Source organism: Mus musculus, chromosome 6 (genome assembly GCF_000001635.26).
Source record: "Mus musculus strain C57BL/6J chromosome 6, GRCm38.p6 C57BL/6J".
In the NCBI taxonomy this organism is placed as follows: Eukaryota; Metazoa; Chordata; class Mammalia; order Rodentia; family Muridae; genus Mus; species Mus musculus.
The window spans coordinates 71,147,555-71,167,335 of record NC_000072.6 but is presented as its reverse complement, the minus strand read 5'-3'; the positions used below and the strand labels follow the sequence as shown (position 1 = coordinate 71,167,335).

Here is a 19,781-nt window from a genome sequence, read left to right as displayed (position 1 = left end):
GCACTATAGAGTCTAAGGTCAGACCAGGTTGGGTTGGACTCCAGAGTGATACTGTCTCAGTCTCTGTGTGCAGACAGACGGCTGTCTGGTCACTTTGCAGAGACAGAGATGGTATTCTGGTGACAAGAAACTTAATCTTTATCTACTACAATGTTGTGTTCAGTTTTAAATAATTCAAGCGTTTTGGGATGTCATAGCCAATAAAATTTCTAGTACACTTTGAAGTTTTTTTCTGTTTCTTCTCTGCTGGGTTTATCTCAGGCACTATTTTGAGAACGACTACACAGTTCTACACGAATTTCATCATCTCCAATTGACTCACCAAAACCAGTTCCCAGGCTGGCCATGAAACACCTGTTGCCAGCATAATTGGCTATGTGATGCCATCTAGTGTCAGTAAATGTAACCACTTCCATTTATTTCAGAACACAAAACAAGAAGGTACATTCCAGATGTCAGTATCAAGCTACAGAAAAGAGCACACTACACGTGACACTACGTTTGGTAGGATGTGCTTGTGCTAAGAGCTAAGGCAGTCAGTCAGGGTCCCATGTGCCCCAACCTTCTTCAAACTCTTCTGCATAGCCAAGAATGATCTTGAGCTTCTAGTTCTCCACCTCCAGAGTGTGCATTACAGGTGTGCCCCAGCACACCCAGTCTATGATATGCCGGGTTCCATGTACACTAGACAAGAACTCTACCCACTGAACTACACCTCCAAGTCTCTTCTGCTATTTTAATCTCCCATTCATTACCTGTAAGTCCAGCAACCTTACTGATTTCTAAAGCAAGAGGAACACTAATACGTCTGGTCAGTGACTCCACTTTGTCTTTTTCGTCTTGACATAACCAGAACAAGATCAAAACTAACACTGAAAGACTCCGAGAGGAGCCCCTCGCTCAGGCCTCAGGACAATAGCGGACACCCAAGAACTCACGACAGACCGAGCTTGTTGCAAACCACATGAGGCTTTATTCGGGGAAAGCCAGAGCTCTGGGGACGACTCATATCCCACGCAGGGGCAGAGGAGTCGACCTCGAGAGAAAAGAGTTCCCAGTTTTTATAGGCCCTCAGGGGGGAAAGGAGAAGGGGGAGATTAGGGGATTTCCAGATCTAAACAATGTCTATTCTCAAGAAATGGGTATGGGAGGGGTACAAGGAAAGAGTCTAATGAAGGTGCAGCAATGGGCACACACCTGGTCAGAACATTGGCAGACACACAGGTTCAAGGAGTGGCCAGAGCATTGTGCACCTCTATTTTTCTAAATCAGTGAAGCTAGTTCTGCTAACACTGACGTCTATCTTGCCAATTTCAGGGCTTCTGTGTCCTTTTACATTCTGCGAGGATCTTTCAACACCTTGCATTGAATTAGCCACATTCAGAATCAAGATTTCTTAAGCAGGAGGCTTCCTTTCCTCACAGGCCTGCCTTGGCTGTAACTGGTTAAAAAGACATCAGCTTTGGGCAGGCCTTCCATACTTGGGCCCCTCTTGTTTTCACCTGAAGTCTTTCCTTTGTCAGCCTCTTTTGCTTTCTTTGCTGACTTCTGCCAAAACATCTCACAGCCATGGTCACACTGGCCATTCCAGACCATCATACTGGTGTCCTCGCCGTCAGCTTTCCCTGTAAAAGGAATGGGGGAGATGGCCTGATAATAAGAAATAAGAGCCGGGCGGTGGTGGCGCACGCCTTTAATCCCAGCACTTGGGAGGCAGAGGCAGGAAGATTTCTGAGTTCGAGGCCAGCCTGTTCTACAAAGTGAGTTCCAGGACAGCTTGGGCTACACAGAGAAACCCTGTCTTGAAACAAACAAACAAACAAAAACAACAAAAACACCCCAGAAAGAAAGAAAGAAAGAAAGAAAGAAAGAAAGAAAGAAAGAAAGAAAGAAAGAAAGAAAGAAAGAAAGAAAGAAAGGAAGGAAGGAAGGAAGGAAGGAAGGAAGGAAGAAAGAAAGGAAGAAAGAAAGAAGGAAAAAGAACACTTGGAACTGAGACCCCAGCAACATTTCTTATGTCATGCTAATGTCAGCAGGATGTGTGTCAGGGGGGAGAGTCCAACCTACCCTGTGATTCTAACATAGTCCAACATTTTATAAACTTCAGACTGTCACTGCTTACATTCTATTTAACAACTCAAACCAGGGTATTGGGCAAAAGCACTTTTAAAAGTTAAGAGAAATTTAAGTACAGCTTAATGTGTGTGCTCTTGGAATGAGGCTAAGAGACATAGTTGGTATAGGTTGTTCTTGAGAGGCTGCTCTGTGCACACGAAGCAGTTGCTTCAGGCAAGCGGGGGTAGGGCGGAAGGCTAATACCTCCCCTTGGGCTTATATTCTCTGACTCTGTTTATCCAGATCCCAAACCTAGGTCCTCTTTCTAGAAGCTTTCAGCATGTGATAAGTTGGGGATCTCTACAATAAAAGTATCATTATTTCGATAGTGAGAGCAGGCCATGCACCTCGCCCTGGCATCCAGGTAGAGCTGACCTTGTTGGTGGAGGCATCTGGAAGCTTTTCCTCATGGCCGGAGTGAAGAAGAGGCAGTCTACCCCTTACCAGCTGCCCCAGGCAGGAAAGCTGGCCTCAGGCAGGAAAGCTGGCCCCGCCCCTTGCCTCAGCAAAGAGGAGGAGGTGGCCCTAGTGGCCCAGGCTCAGGAAAACAGGACTGCTGACCAACTCAGCTACCACCCAGGCCCAGATCAGTGCTTTGAGTTGGCCCACACCAACATCTACACCGTCTGCAGTGATCTGAATATGCTTGGCTCTGGGAAGTGTCACTCTTAGGAGATGTGGCCTTGTTGGAATAGGTGAAGTGTGTCACTGTGTAGGCGGGCTTTGAGGGCTCCTAGTGCTCAAGCTCCGCCCAGTGGAGAAAGAGAGCTATAGTTGGTAAACTGTTAAACCTCACTGTGCTCTCAGGAGGTACACGCACGGCTCTGCACCTGCTCAAGAGCTCTGGATTTGAGACTGAAAAGACACACACACACACACACACACACACCCTTTATATTTAATAAGCCTTAACTTGCTCAGTGGTTGGGCACTTCCAAACCTCCCCACAGCTAGCACACACTCCTCTCTAATATTCCTGAGTTAACATTTTCTGAACCTATATTTTATCTTTGCTGCCCTGTTTCCTTCTGGGCTGCCCTCCTATGGGACCGCTTTCCCTTTGCACCTACACTTCCGTCCTCTTACCCTTCTGCTCCTTCGTGGCATGGCCCTTCCTTTGCCCCTCTCATGGAGGAATCCCTTCTTCTCTCCTGGGTGTTTCTTCCCTGGAAACCTTAAAAATCCTGCCTCTGTCCCTCTGCCCAGCCATTGGCCTCTGGATATTTATTGTTCAATCAAAAACCAATTGAGGACAGGGACCCTCAGCGTCTAGACATGGTTCCTGTGTGATGTTGGGAGCTTAATTAAGACAAAGCATTAGAACCAATCCCCAACAGAGAGCCTCCCCTGAGTGCTTGTAGAAGTGAGTCTTCAGATCAAGATGTAGAACTCTTGACTCCTCCAGCACCATGTCTGCCTAGATGCTGCCATGCTCCCCGACATGATGTAATGGAATAGACTGATCCTCAGAAAGCCAGCCCCAATTAAATGTTTTCCTTTGTAAAAGTTGCCTTGGTCATGGTTTCTCTTCACAGCCATGACACCCAAACTACACACCACCTATAAACTGCTCAAGTGCATGAAGGGACCGGTCATACAGATCCAAAGCCACAGGATCTCCAAGACACAGGGCAACAACAGGATATTGGAGAGTCCTGATGAGGATCCAGTATTTATACTGTAGTAGAAGCCAGAAGCCTTTAACCAGACCCCATAACTCATTGCAATGAACATTTGCAAGCAAAGCTGTTTGGGCAAAAGGGCATACTGTGTGGCACACCAGAGCTTCCACAGTGAGCTTCCTTTCCTTTGGTGGGGGAGGTCGCAGTGGCAGATGAGCAGGATCAGGGTGCATGATGTAAAGCTCACAAAGAATCAATAAAAATATGACGAAAATGACGATGATGATGGTGGTGGTGGTGGTGGTAGTGGTGGTGGTGGTGGTGGTGGTGAGACAAAGTCTTTCTACGTAGCCCTGGCTGCCCTGGAACTCTTTATGTAGACCAGGCTAGCCTCAAATTCACAAAGATCCACTTGCCTATGCCTCCCAAGTTAAAATTATTTTTGTGTATGTTGTGTATGTGTATGTGTGTGTTTATGTATGAGTATAGGTACATGAATGTCACCACGTGTGTGTGAAGGTCAGAGGACGCCCACAGATATTGATTACCACCTTCTATTTTGTGATTGGGTCTCTTGTTCACAGGACATACACCCATAGGTGTAGTGAGAGTTTTGGTTTCTTTGAAAGACACAAAGATATTACAGAAATATGGTTTGAATTGGCTCATTTCCCCGGCAGAGAAATAACCTATCACAGTCTGCCCCATGTTTCTATATTGTTGGTCAGCTAAGAGTAGTTTTGACAGGTTTAAATGTTCAGAAGACTCAAGAAGTGGTGCCAGAAAGATCAGAAGCCTAAAGCTATCCTTGGGCTACATAGTTAGTTCAAGCCCGGCATAAGCTACGCGAGGCTCTGCTTCAAAATGAAATGTCAAAATCAGCAATATCTTATGGCATGTGAAGCATAGTCATTCAAATTCCGGTGCACAAAGATAATTTTTTTTAGTGTTCAGACATCCATTTGTACACTGTGGCTGCTTTTGTGCTGTGAGAGTGGAATGGAATTGTGTGGGGCTGGAAAGCAGAGGGCTGCTCTGCTGAAGGATTGGAACTGTTCCAAGTGGGACACGGTGTGCTACAGGGTGTGCGTGAAATATCCCAAGGGACACGTAACAGTGTCACCTCTAACATGGAGAGGGCAGTCCTTTACCCAGGCCACCTGGGGGCACTCTCCACCTTGGCTACCAAAAGACACCATGCAGGCAGAAATGGCACATCTTGTCCAATGTTGTGTCTGAGAACTGGGTTCATTTGTTATAGCTGCCACTGTTCCACTCCCAGCTACCTCTCCAGTACCACATCTGCCTGCATTCTACCATGCTTCCCGCCATGACAATAATGGACTAAACCTATGAACCCTAAGCCAGTCCCAATTAAAGGTTTTTCTTTATAAGAGTTACAGTGGTCACAGCAATAGAAACTCTAAAACAGGGCACATCCTCATCCAAGTCACTATGTAAATTCTAGTTCTGATTTCTTTCTTACTTGTTTAAAGGTTTATTTTTATTAGGTGTGTGTGTGTGTGTGTGTGTGTGTGTGTGTGTGTGTGTGTGTGTGCGCGCGCGCGCGCTTTAGGAACCCTCTGACATGGGTCCTGGGAATTGAACTCTGGTCTTCTGGAAGAGCAGTGTGTGCTCTTAACAGCTGAACACCTCTCAAATACCCTGAGTTTTTACAAAACTACAGAAACTTGTTCCTTAGACACACACCTCACAAAAGATCACTGTTCCTCAAACTCTACAACATTTGGGAGAATGAGAGAAAGAGCATGAAGAAACTCATTTACAAAGCAGGAGGAAAATCATCTCCAAGGGCTGCTACATGTGAAACTTGAGACAGGGGGAGATGACATGTGGGGCTATCAAATTAGGAGGAGGTGGTTCTCAAACTGTGAGGGGAACCAGAAGCTAAGCATATTGGCTAAAATGTATAACACAGGCTAACTAAAGCTGGAGAGGCTGCCATTGCAGGGACTAGAATCGTAAAGGTCCGTGAGTTAAATCAGCCTGCTCCTTGTTTCTGCATAGTTGGTCAGCTGAGAATGGTTCTGTCACATTTCAAACGTTCAGCAGACTCAGAAGGTGGTGCCAGAAGGATCAGAAGTCCAAGGCCATCCTTCAATACATCGATCAAGCCTGAGTTACATAGTACTGAGTATATTTACTCCCTAGTTCTTTACAGGAAGTTTGCTGATTGCTGATGGAGAGTGGATAACAATGTTAATTAGACATGTCGTTATATGAGAGACAATGAAAAGCTAGCATCGTGACTGCTTTTCCACAGAAGCCACATTTGGATCCCGCCAACAACATTGGGCAGTTCACAGCCACCTGTAACTCCAAGACCAAGGGGTCTGAGACCTTCTTCTGGCTTCCTCTGAAACCTATCCAGGGTATAAACATGCATACAACACACACAGAAACATAGACATACAGAAAGTAATTGGTTTTTTTAGTAATTAGAAAGTGGAATATCGTTTGTTTGACAGTCAGTTCCTGACTTTTAGAGCCTGTCCATTGGTCACTAGTTGCTGCACTCATGGCAGTAGCTCTCCCTGACCCCTGTCCTGAGACACCCTCAGACCCACTGTATAGCCTCTTGCTCCAGCTTCTTGCCTGACAGGGAGAGGGTATGACAGATAATCTATAGAGTGAGCCACACTTGGCATTCCTGTCTAGGACACTGAGTCAGAGGTCTGTACCCAAGGGGAAAATGACCTTCCACATTTGAGCTACTAGAGTGACAGAGATCGTAATTATGATGTCAGAGGATCAGCGTTCACTGAAATCAACAGCACACACACACACACACACACGCACACACACACATACACACACATACAATCAATCAAAAACAGTCTCACTGATGGGAAGTCATCAAGAAGAAATGTTTCCAACACAAAGTTCACTTAATTAATTGTACATAGTAAAGACATGAAATGGAATGTTATCTAATTCTCTTGCTGCTTCTCTTGAAAGCATGGTCAGAAAGTGAGAAAAGAAATCATGAAATATTTTCCTGATGTTGGATATAAAACAAAGTCATTTCCCCAAATGGCTCCAAATGTGTTAGCACACAAGACACCCCAACATTTCTATAGGAGCAGAGGGACACTTATCATTTGCTCTAAATCACTATGCTGGGTCTTTGTCATGTCACTTGCTCGTGCAGTCCCAGAAACCATTGGATAATTTTCTACACCAATGACCACTGTACCAAGACCATCCAAACCATCATCTCAGCTTGTGGAAGACAGCAGTTCCTGCAGCTTACTGGTTAGTGCAGAGGCAGAAGGAAGCCCTGTGGAAATTAATTACAGTAACACCCCAAGTGAGAAGCACAATGAGATAACCTAACTTTGTCTATAATATGCCCCTCTTGAGTGCAGGTGCTTCCTTAATGGGGACAGTTGCTCCAGGAGTCACTGAGGCCCCAGGAGGGGAAATGCAGACCTAATAAAGTCTTCAGACATCTGTGGACAGAGTGATTCTGCATGTAGTCCAAATGAGATGCCAATATCTGTATTACAACACAGACGGAAAAAAGGAAATTTTTACTTGTCATCATTTGTCAGTTTTATATTCTGAGGATTCTCCCTCAGTGATTCTGAGCCATTCCACCATCCAGACAAGGCTCTCTGATGAAGTGCTAACAGGACATACACTGTCAGAAGGTATAAGTTCTTTAATGCACCAGTGTGGAAACTGAGGTGCATTTTATTGGACAGAAACAAGATAGTGGAAGAAAGAAGACAAGTGTTGGCTTTTTCCATGCCTTCCCCAAAGGCAGGAACAGGCGACCAGAATGATGTAAGGAAATTTGGCCTGACTGGTGCTGGACTTGGAGCGGGGGCATTAGATTTTGAGATACTCTTGTTGGTCATGAAAAGCAGAGTTTTGGTGTCCAGTGAGCCCTCATCCTCCCCAACTTCTTTCCCACAAGACAACTGTCAGCAAATGCCCTGTCTCCTAGTTCTCTCTGTCTGGACTTTGGTATCAGCCTCTTTGTTTGTAGCCTCTGCTTTTCTCTCACCCATCTCATCTACACTGAGGTGACAGACTATCATAGATCAGAGCCTGAGGTGTATCACTCCTTGAAAACCCTCTGATGGTTCCTATTGTGCTGGTGGCTGCAGGCACCTGGAAAGATGGAAGCACAGCACTGTCCTGGAAGTGGTGACTGCTCTCAACAGAATTTGTATTTAGCTATCATAAGCTCGCATATTGGGCTTGGACAATGATTCCTTTTACCTAAAGGAACACTAGGGTTGCCAGGCTTGCAAAATTGATCTCTGCTTTACCTTTCCTCCCCTGCCTTCTTTCTCTGGAGGTCACAGAAAGTGTCAGGAGCATCTATGTTCACATTTTATCCCCTTTGTCCCAGCTCCACTTGTCTGTCTCCCTGGGCATCCTCTGGGCTGAGGGAATCCCTTCATTCTGCCTCCTCCTGTCTGTCGGGTGGGCTCTCCATGTTCTCCCTTAGGCTACAGAGCTTAAGGTTTGGTATTTGCCCCTGGTGAGTTTTCACGTTGCAATGGTATAAATGATCTTTACATTCTGAAATAGGAGTGTTTATCAGTAGTACATGACTTGTGGGTTTTTTTTTTATTGTGACTATTTTGTAAGAGACCACAGTTAAGCGACTTTAGACTTGTAGAATACTTGAATTTTTAAAGAATATAGGACTTATAAAGTTGGATTGTATTTTCTATTGTGAGATAAACATGAAACTGGGAACAAGGAGTATCAGTTTATAGTTTTATTTGCTTGTGTGTCAAGTTGACAAAGAGTGAAGTTTTTAATGACAGGGTAGATCCTTCCATTTTGTCTCAGCTGGAGCCATCTTCAGTTTAACCTGAGACTGATCCCATTTCTACCATGCTGTGGAAAGTTTCATGGTAAAGCACCCAAATTTATTCTAGAAATGTGAAATGTCCCAGCTAACTGCATGTGTTTGACTTCTGTTAAACTGCTTGCTTGCTTGCTTTACTTCCTCCTACAGCTGCCAACCAGCGTCCGCTCTCGACCAGCAAGAACTACACGACCACCAGTCCTTCTAACAACAGTTTATTCAGCAAACTTCAGTCTTCATCTCTCTCGCTTCAACTTTCTCTCTCATCTTTTTCTTTCTTCTTTCTTTCTCTCTCTCTCTCTGACCCGGGCCTCTCACTCTTATATACTCTCAGCCCTCATTCACTCACGGCAGGCCACATCACCTCACCAGGCAGCTTCAGCTAATCAGGGCAGCAGGGGCATATCTCCATCAAAATGGATTCACCAGTATCCTGGTGCACCTGCGCAGGTCTCACGATGGTTGTGGCTTATTTTCAGGTGTATGAGGAAGTCAAGTGCAAGTCATAAGACTTAGCTGCAGTCCCTGGCGCCTTCTTGGGACTGCTGCCACACCCGCTCCTCACAGTTTTTCTGTTCTTTGTTTTTAAAAGCTCCCTGTAAAATGCATTCATGGCTGCTCTATGAAAAGTGTTGTGGTGGAACCTCACACATACACACACACACACATCGTGAATCAAGATTACAAGAGACTAGTAGGCGGGACTTCTGGGTCAGGAAGAGGAAGAAGGAACTCAAGAGAAACAAACAGCCCTTTTGGGCGGTGGGAATGAGGGAGGCAGACAGAATATAGGAAACCAGAGGCTGTTGATTTGAGTGGCAGATCCACCAGGATCCACCATTTGAGGATTTAATATAGATCAGTTTGTAGAATTAGGATGCTAGGTTCTGCACCCAGAGATTGTGTTACCTACTGATTCTAAACTAAGATTGTGTGGTGTTTTTCTTCACGCGGAACTCACCTGGGTTCCAGAGAAAGGTACAGCAAGCAGCAGAGCATGGTGTGCGAGAGTATACCCCAGTCAGCTGCAGGAATATGGAAGCACAGGGGCAGAGGTGGCAATGGTCAGCCACAGGAACTTGACGAGCTGGGAGAAGAGCCCAATTTTGGAGCTCTGGAGAGGCAGAGCCAGTGTGGGCGAGATAGGCCCTGGCTAAAAGGAAGGAATGAAGTTTCAGCCTGCCCACAGGGCTGGAGATAGACCCAAGGCTGCCAGCCTGTGCCTAGCTGCCCACCGGGCTGGAGACAGACCTAAGACTGCCAGCCTGTGCCTAGCGAGTGTTAGCATGGGATGCTTATTTAATAGTTCACACAACAAAGTGTTTCTCTCTAGCAGTTGCTAACACTGAATACAAATTCTCAATTCAGATTTTGGTCTCAAAGTGGTCTTTAGGTTTCTACCCTGAAACATTTTGATTATTTTAATTGTCAACACAGTCTAGTACCACCTGGTGGTAAGAGTCTTAGTAAGGGGTCTTCTAGGTCAGCACAGCCTGCCCGCATGTCTGATTTTAACCATGTTAAAGATGGGAAGTCTCAACCCAAAAGTGAGCAACACTGCCCCCTAGGCATTGGATCCTGAATTGCATGGGAGGGGAGAAATGGATCAGAGTACTAGGTATGCATGCATTAATTTCTCGACACCCTTGGCTGTGGATCTGAGCAGCTGTTTCTAGTTCCTGACACTGTGACTGCCCTGCTGTGAAGGACTTTACCCTGGAATTGCAAGCCAAAATAAATCCCTTCCTCTCCACATTGTTTTTAGCTGTGGTGTTTTATCATAGCCACAGAAGTGAAACTAAAACTACCATCAAAGAAAAATAGTAAAAGATAATGAAACCATGACTTTTCTGGTTAATGGCACTAAGCAACAGGGATGGTTAAGTCAGCACAACACCCTGTAATTAGTGAACCACCAGGGTCAGGCAGCAAGAAGACTGGCAGGCGGGTGGGTGTGCGTGTGTGTCCAATGAGGCTGCAGCTGGGCTGAGAGGCCAGCCGGAAAGGATATAAAAGGACTACAGTGCATGAGTTCAAGCCTGAAAGCCTCCTCCTCTCTTCCTGTCCTTCATGTCTTTTCTCATGGGGCCTTCTCTATTCCAAGACAATTCCCTCCCACTTGCCGCATAGTCATCAAAATCGTTAAATGCTGGATAATTGTATGACTCTGCTCAACTGCAGCCTCCTCCTTTACACTTGGAAACTTGCTGGACTTGTTCAAATCCAAGACCATCAATTAGAATAATGTTTCTCAACCTGTGGGTGGCAACCCCTCTAGAAGTCAAAAGGCTTTTTCACAGGGCTTACCTAAAACCATTGGGAAACACAGATATTTACATTATGATTCATAACAGCGGCAAAATTACAGTTATGAAGTAGAAATGAGAAATGATGTGGAAGTCACCACTATATTAAAGGGTTGCAACATTAGGAAGGTTGAGAACCACTGATGCTAGAAGGTTCTAGTTGATCGTGTATCACCATATGATGGCTTGTATCCTGGGTGGACATTGATGCCCCAGAAAGATGATAGCATGAGGAGCTTCAGACTAACAGCGATAGCAGCCAACAGTAGGATGTGCTTTAAAAGCCCAACACCACACTATACTACACTATCCTGCAATACTACAGAGACTGCAGTCTCTGAAGTTTATAGAAGAAACACTTTAGAAGTCCTCTTACCCACACATGCACTCATTGCCAGGACTCTTTAACTGCACTTGCTATGGGAGGGGTCATTGCCTTTGGAGCTCTGACAGCAGAACTTGCTGAGTGTGTTGTTATGGAGAGCCTGACCCCAGCACGGATAGCCATAGCCACTCGGGATGCTTTCCCTGCTCAGCCCTTCTCTAATGGTGCCAATAGCCTTTGCAAGACATAATAGTGGGGATGAAGGGCGTGACTCAGATAGTTGAGTGCTTGCCTATCATGCATAGACCCCAGAAGTCCTGAGACATAGGCCATAAAATGGGTGTGGCGGTACATGCCTATCAACACAACAGGTGGAGTTAGGAGGATCAGAAATTCAAGGTCATTCTTGACCTCATAATGAGTTAAAGAATAGCCCAGACTACATGAGACTGTGTCTTTAAGGGAGGGATGTGAGGTACCTGTGAATCTTCACACATCCAAGCAGAAAATGACAGAAGAGTAAATTTGTTTCTGGGTTAGTACAGTGGAGCTGAGGCAGCTCACCCAGATGCAGCACTGGGATGTTAGCCATTATTTCCTTCTGTTCCGACCACCCCTAAGCTGCAAGTGATCTTGGGACATGCTAGAACATACAGGAAGTAGAGGGTGAATGGAAGGCAAGACTCCATGATGTGGCTTCCATGAGGTCATTACCGATGATGGGGGTGGGGTGGGACTTTGTAGTGATGCTTTATGGGTCACCCAGGTACCTGTAAGTAACCACTTACCCACTGGCTGAAAAACTGGACTTCAGTGAAATCCTTATTTTGTTCTGTCGTTGGTGTCCAATCTGGGGCAAACATGGTTTTTGTACATATCTCCCCAGGGAAACAAGCATACTGTGGGTTATAAATTTGAAGGCCAATGAATCCAATGCAAAGTCTTTCTTGTCACACTCAACAAAGCTGAAGGGGTGGAGCTCCCACCTGCCTTTCTACCATACCTTCTCACACAATTTCAAAGGTTCAAAACAGAATGTTCTAACTAACCACTAACCACACACTAACTACTGTGCCTATGTCCCAGCGTGCCCCAGCTGGGAAACCTTCATCACTGACATTCTCGAAGCATGTGACGATGCAGACGACAAGTCTCTATGGAGCACCCGTATAGCTGCAGCTGCTCCAGAGAACTGACAGCCGGGCCTGCCAGATCCTCAAGAACTATAAGGCCTGGATCTGGATCTGAGTAGCTTAAATCTCTGTTTTGCCTATAAAATATTACCCTTTCTGCCTGCTCAAATATACACTTCATTTCCATATACTGATGTCCATTACAATCCTCAGATATTGCAAATGGGTGCCATTGTGAGTTAGAGAATCTCTCTCTCTCTCTCTCTCTCTCTCTCTCTCTCTCTCTCTCTGTTTTTCTCTCTCTCCCTCTTCCTCCACTCATTACTGATTAGACTGATGTATTTCCTGAAGGATAGATAGATGGACGAGGTTCTCTGATCATCTTGGCAGCTGTCTTAGTTTGGATTTTATTGCTGTGAAGAGACATCATGACTACAGCATTTTTCCCTTTCCATTAATTAATTAATTCATTTACTTTGCATCCTGATCACAGACTCCCTCCTCCCAGTCCCTCCTTCTCACAGCCTTTCCCCCATCTCCCCTTTCCCTTTCCCTTTAAGAATGGGGAGGTCGTCCCTGGGTATCAACCCAGTCTGGCACCTTAAGTCACTATAGAACTATGCACATCCTCTCCCACTAAGGCCAGACAAGGTAGCCCAGTTAGGGAAACAGGATCCACAGACAAACAACAGAGTCAGCGTAAGCCCCTATTCCAGTTGTTTGGGACGTACATGAAAACCAAGCTGTACATCTGCTACATACGTGTGGGAGGCCCAGGTCCAGCCCTTATATGCTATTTGGTTGGGACCACAGCAATTCTTACACAGGAAAGTATTTAATTGGCTTACAGTTCAGAGGTTTAGTCCATTATTGTCAGGGCAGGAGACATGGCAGCATCCAGGCAGACATGTACTGAAGAAGGAGCTGAGAGTTCTATATCTTGATCTGCATGCAACAGGAAAAGATTGTGTCTCACCCTGGGCACAACTTAAGCATAGGAGACCTCCAAAACAAACAAGAGCACACCTACTTCAAGAAGGCCATACCTCCTAACTACACCACTCCCTATGGGCCAAGCATTCACACACTTGAGTCTATGAGGGCCATACCTAATCAAACCTCCACAGCAGCAAAGATGCCCCTGAACTTTCCAATCAACTGCTTTTGGCCCAGACTAAGTCCAGGAAGCCCGAGGGGAGGGGCAAACCCCTTTATTCCCAGAGCCTCAGATCCAACCCAGTCACCTTGGTGGCTTCTGAATCTTACCAGGCTTATGCTGTAGGGTGTGGTACCAAGGACCGGACCCCTGCTGGGTCCCCAGAACTGAGACTGTAAGGCAGCAAGCAAGTGCTTCTTGACATCGGCTCTGCCTCCATACAGAAGTGACACCCAGCTCCCTGCTGCTTGCAGTACACACCACCTGTCTCAGTCAGGGTTTCTATTCCTGCACAAACATTATGACCAAGAAGCAAGTTGTGGAGGAAAGGGTTTATTCGGCTTACACTTCCATCCTGCTGTTCATCACCAAGGAAGTCAGGCCTGGAACTCAAGCAGGTCAGGAAGCAGAAGCTGATGCAGAGGCCATGGAGGGATGTTCTTTACTGGCTTGCTTCCCCTCGCTTGCTCAGCCTGCTCTCTTATAGAACCCAAGACTACCAGCCCAGAGATGGCACCATCCACAGGGGGCCCTCCCGCCTTGATTACTAATTGAGAAAAGGCCCCACAGCTGGATCTCATGGAGGCATTTCCTCAACTGAAGCTCCTTTCTCTGTGACAACTCCAGCCTGTGTCAAGTTGACACAAAACTAGCCAGTACACCACCCTTTCCTCTGAACCCCATGATTACTTACCAGGACCAACTGAGAGGTGTCACACAGTCAAAGAAGGAGACTTGAATCTACCCTAGAGGGGAGAATGAGAGCAAACAGGGAAATTGTCAGCAAGCTTCTATACTTCATCAGAAAGCATGATCCAAGCCATTCCAGGGGTCACCCTGCTAAAGAGGTAGGAGGTAGCTGCTGGAGAAGTGTCATGAGCACCTGGGATCTCGACAGGGCTCTTCCTTCCCCATCCTCCAGTCCCTTTGGAAAGTGCCCACTGGCCCAGCAGATTGGCTACTATCTTCTCCATCCAACTCATCATCAGCCATCAGCCCCCTGACTTAGGAGACTCCCCTACCACTCAAGTGAGCATACTGAGACTGCCTTTCATTTTGTATTCCATTCCCAGACTCAAGCTGCCACATATGGACTACTGCAGCAGATGTCTTCAGTGACTCTTAAGACCAAGTTCCTGTCTTAGTTTTGTTTTCTGATGCTACACTGAAGCAACATTACCAAAAGCAACCTGGGATGGAGAGAGTTTATTTTGTTTACACTTCCACAGTCCAACTCATTACTGAAGGACGTCAGGACAGAAACTCAAGCAGGGCATGAACCTGGAGGCAGGAACTAAAGCAGAGGCCATGGAGGGGTGCTGCTCACTGGCTTTCTTCCCATGGTTTGCTCAGCCTGCAGGCCAGGGGTGCCACCAACCACAGGAAGACCCACAGTAATTGAGAAAATGCACATAGGCTTGGCATTGTCTCAGTTAAGCTTCCCTGTTGAGGGATGTCTTTTGTGCATTGTATATTCGAATGCTGATTTTTGTACCCAGAGATCCAGTCCAGAAATGATATTGTCATTATTATGAGCATTTCCTGACTCCATATTTTGTAAAACATCATTCTCTGTCATATTCTGATTGGTCAGTAAAGAGCTGATCAGCCTATAGCTGGGCAGGAGAAGGCAGTCAGGACTTCCATGCCCAGAGAAAGCCAAAGAGAGAGAGTCTCAGATGGAAGGAAAGAGTAGCCTTCAGGGACCTGGGAGTCACCATGAGCCATGAATGAAGAAGGAGACCAAGGCAAGACAAGATGGCAGGTAACCCACACATGGCTGAAAAGTAGGCTGGGAAGTAGGCCAGGCCAGCTTAGTCGGGTTAGAATAGATCAGAATCTGCCCTGCTTAGTGCCTGAAGCTTTTTAATAAATGGCACAGGTTCCTGTGTCATTGTTTCAGAGACAGAGTGAGCATAGAAAAGCCTAGTACTTTTACAGTTCCTTCTTCCAAAACGACTTGTGTGGAGTAGACATAACACTAGTCAGCACACCCTCCGTTCTCTACCTTCATCTGCACTCACACTGTTCCTAACACACACAGCAACAGGTACCGTGATAAACTGAAAAGACCACATCTACATTTATACACCATGGATTCCTCCACACACAGTCCTGGCTCACACTAGTCTATCTCCTTCACCATTTACATAAGAACCAATTTGGTTTTCTGCCCGTACTACAAATAATTATTAGGCATTTAATGTTTTCTAGCCAGTACTTTGCTCACCGCTTTTAAAAATAAAAATGAGCAGGCCTTCCAGAGACTTCAACTGAGCACACACAGACAGATACAATAAGGCCAGGCACAAATCCTCACATCAAGGCTGGGCAAAGCAACCCAGTAGGAGGGAGTAAAGTGTTCCAAGAGCAGACAAAAGAGATGGAGACACGCCACTCCCATTGTCAGGGGTCCTCCCGAAACACCAAGCTACACAATGATAACACAGGCAGAGGACCTAGTGCAGACCCAAGCAGGCCGTGATTGCTTCCTTGGTCTCTGTGAATCGCCACGAGCTCTGCTTAGTTAATTACACGGGCTGTGGTCTCCCAGTGCGACCCTGCTGGCTCCCACAACTCCACCCCCTTCCCTTACGTGGGGTTTCCTGAGCTCCAAGGAAGGAACCTGATAGAGAACTCCAGCCTGGGTTCTCTTTGCCTACTCTTTGGCTGCGGGTCTCTGCATCCACTCCCATCGGTTGCCAGAAATAACCTCTCTGACTAGGCACTGATCTGACCCACTCCCCAGCTCATCTGCATCCTAAGACTATCTGTATGCAGACAATCAGGGGGCCTGGGACCGAATGCAAATAGCGACACTTTGACTTCCTTTCCAATTTGTATCCACTTGGTCTCCTATAGTCGTCCAATTGCTCGAGCTAGGACTCCAAATACTATCTTGAATAGATATATATAGAGTGGACAGGCTTGTCTTGCCCCTGATTTTAGTGGAATCACTTTGAGTTTCTCTCCATTTAATTTGATGTTGGCTATAGGCTTGGTTGAAATTGCCTTTATTATGTTTAGGTATGCCTTTTGTGTCCCTAATTTCTCCAAGACTTTTTATTATTAAAAAAAAGTGTTGGATGTTTTAAAAGACCCTTTCTGTATCTAATGAGATTATCTTGGTTTTTTTTCCCCAGTTATTTTATATGGTGAACTACATTTTCTCTTTTTCATATATTGGACAATCTCTGCATCTCTGAAATAAAGCCTATTTGATCATGGTGGATGATCTTTTTGATGTGTTCTTGTATTTGGTTTGCAAGTATTTTATTGAGTATTTTATATGTGTATATAGTGTATCTTAGTTACAACTCCCCTCTCCTCATGTGTGTGTGTGCGCGCACACACACACACACACACACACACACACACACACACTCCTTTTGTTTTGCAGGCCTCTATAGGCATCTTATGTTCTCCAGCTGTTGCTCACTCTGGATAATCCTGCTAGGTTTCTATCATACAGGGTTTCTCTGAGGATGAAGTGAAGGGAAATGGTCTGATTAATAAGAAATGAGCCCATTAGTCTCATCAGAAGGAGATACAAGGAATAGATAGCCCTGGAGAGGAGACCCTGAGCTCTGCTTGTTACATTAGTCAAATATGGAAGGTCAACCGACCCGGTGAGAACAAGAATGTTAATCACAATTTATAGGCTGTTGCTTATTCACAATTGCTGCTTAGCAACAAACAGTGGAGGAATAGGGAAAAGTGATAAAAGATGCTACATTTGGGGAGCAAGAAAAACATGAAGTGCATTATTACTGATGAGTGCAAGCCTGGGACCTGGCTAGGAGAGAGGAGACTAGACAGGAAAGAGAGCTCTTAGGGAAAAGTTGTCCATTGCTGCTAATTCTCCTGCTTCTTGGAAAGTATTAGAACTTCTCTGATTTTTAAGTCCCTATGGAAGATTAAAATTCTTTTTAATGTACAAAATCCCATCACCATTCTCCAAAGGATCCCACTCAATCCCCCGCACTCCCCCACCTAAAACCCCAAACTGGAGCTGGCCAAGGAACACCCGTCCCACGCACCTTTGACCTTGTACTGCCATCTGGTGGCAGTTAATGTAGCCACCTCCATTCTTGCCAGCAGAGAAGGTGTATTGCAGGCTGCCGGTCAGTACCACATGAGAGAGAAGAGTGCAGCTCTAGACAGCCCCAGTCAGGGATCAGTGTGATTATTTGTCCCACTTGTAATTTTCTCATTTTCCCTGTTCTATCCTGTTTCTCATACTCCAATGAGCTGGAACGAGGTAGTTAGGGCTTGGAGGGATGACTCAGTGGGTAGCGCCTAATGACCTGAGTTTGACCCCTGGAACCAACTTGGTGGAAGGAGAGACTTTCACCAACACTTCTAAGTGTTGTGCTCTGAGTTGTACATGTGTGCAGGCTTTTACACAAACACACAAATAAATAAATGTAATTAAAAACTAAAAACAAAACAACAATAACAAAACAACTGTTCATGTCTCTAGTGTCACATGACATAGGGTGACAAAGTAAGGACTTTGAGGGTATGCTAAGGCAGAGGAACATCTGATGTCTCCTAGGAAAGACAGGCGGCAGTCTGGGTACATACTTCATTAGACAGAGTAATTGCTTAGTATGCACGAGGCCCTGGGTTCAACCCACAGCACTGCATAACCCAGGTGTAATGGCAAACACTTTTAATCCCAGAACTCAGGAGGCGAAAGTGGGAGAATCAGAGTCCAAGGTCTACATAATGGGTGAAGGCCAGCTTCAGTGAGGGTCACCTTGTCTCAAATAGAAACGGAGTGGCTTATTCTAAAAAGGAGGAAAGTCAAGGTATTCTCCATCATCACAGCAGGTGAGGGCGAAGTGTTTCTACTAAGTGAGACTGGAGAAAGTGCTCAGGGCCACTTGGGCTCTGATAGTTAAGCCTTTGACTACTGAGTGCTGGGATCAGTCCTATTGAGGGGATAAGGGAACTTGGGGTGAACAGGAACTGGGAGTGTACTCACACAGAGTCAAAAATTGAGCCCCTGAGCTGGTTGCTGGAAATGCAGAGACGAAGGGTGATGACATTTCAGTGTGGTGGTTTTTTTCTCTGTGGGAGGGTTTGGGAGAAGGAGGGCAGGTGGGGTTTCCTAGCTTGTACAGGAGATGAACGGGGTTTGCAGGAGTTACCTCGAGATGTTCTGAAATTACAGATTCAACTGTGTGAGCAGGAGACGACTGTTGATGCCGAAAGTTCAGGTTCTGGTTCTGCAGTGCCCCCAAGCCACCCGTTGTGCAGTGGAGGGGGAGGGGTTTGCCTTGACCTTTGAGACTGCAGACATCACCTAGGAACTACACTGGGGAACAATGCAATCAAGACTACCATGGCTGATTAGAAACTGAAAGAAGAGTCCAAGAAATGAGAGACAGAGAAGCAGTGAACCCTGGTCACAGCAGCTTCCCCTCCCCTTTGGTGTCACGCAGATGTCTAGCCTCCTCAAATCACCATGTGAAAGATCTGGGTTCTGCACAGGTTTGCCATTCACTTTGGGAATACAAACAAAATACACTACTTAAATATGCTTAATTTTTTAAAAGACTTAATTATTTAATATATTCATATACATTGTACACTACAGGTGTCTTCAGACACACCAGAAGAGGGCATCAGATCCCATTACAGATGGTTGTGAGCCACCATGTGGTTGCTGGGATTTGAACTCAGGATGTTTGGAAGAGCAGTCAGTGCTCTTAACCACTGAGCCATCGCTCTAGCCCTGTTTAATTATTCTGAATCCTGTGGTTTCTTTCCATACTCTTTTGTTGTCTTGATGCAATTAAAGTTTTTGTTTTGCTTTCTTTTTTAATTATGTGTGTGACCTCAGAACTGAAATCAGTTTTGACAGCCTGTGGGGTGCTATATCTAAATTTACCTGATCGGTTTGGGGCGTGGTTGCCAATAAGGATGCATTGGTTTAGTTCTGTACTCCATTTTTAAATAGAGTTATTTGGTTCTCTGGAGTCTAACTTCTTGAGTTTTTTGTATATTTTGGATATTAGACGTCTATGGGGTGTAGGATTGGTAAAGATCTTTTCCCAATCTGTAGGTTGCTGTTTTGTCCTGATGACAGTGTCCTTTGCCTTACAGAAGCTTTTCAGTTTTTTGAGGTCCCATTTGTCTGTAGTTGATCTTAGAGTCTGAGCCATTGGTGTTCTGTTCAGGAAATTCTGGTGGTTCCTCATAAAATTGAACATAGTACTACCCGAGGACCCAGCTATACCACTCCTGGGCATATACCCAAAAGA

At 45.6% G+C, this 19,781-nt stretch overlaps 2 long non-coding RNA genes across 2 annotated transcripts; both read right to left on the bottom strand.

Annotated features, from left to right (window-relative positions):
- Window positions 1-9,367: 9,367 nt before the first annotated feature.
- On the bottom strand, window positions 9,368-13,231 carry Gm38827. The gene is made up of 3 exons (XR_869168.1): window positions 13,202-13,231; window positions 12,009-12,119; window positions 9,368-9,742 (listed from the first exon to the last, which is right to left on the bottom strand). It is a non-coding gene; the product is annotated as a predicted gene, 38827 (long non-coding RNA).
- Window positions 13,232-13,647: 416 nt separating this feature from the next.
- On the bottom strand, window positions 13,648-18,747 carry Gm30391. Its single transcript, XR_377755.1, has 3 exons — window positions 18,666-18,747; window positions 14,204-14,255; window positions 13,648-13,797 (listed from the first exon to the last, which is right to left on the bottom strand). It is a non-coding gene; the product is annotated as a predicted gene, 30391 (long non-coding RNA).
- Window positions 18,748-19,781: the final 1,034 nt, after the last annotated feature.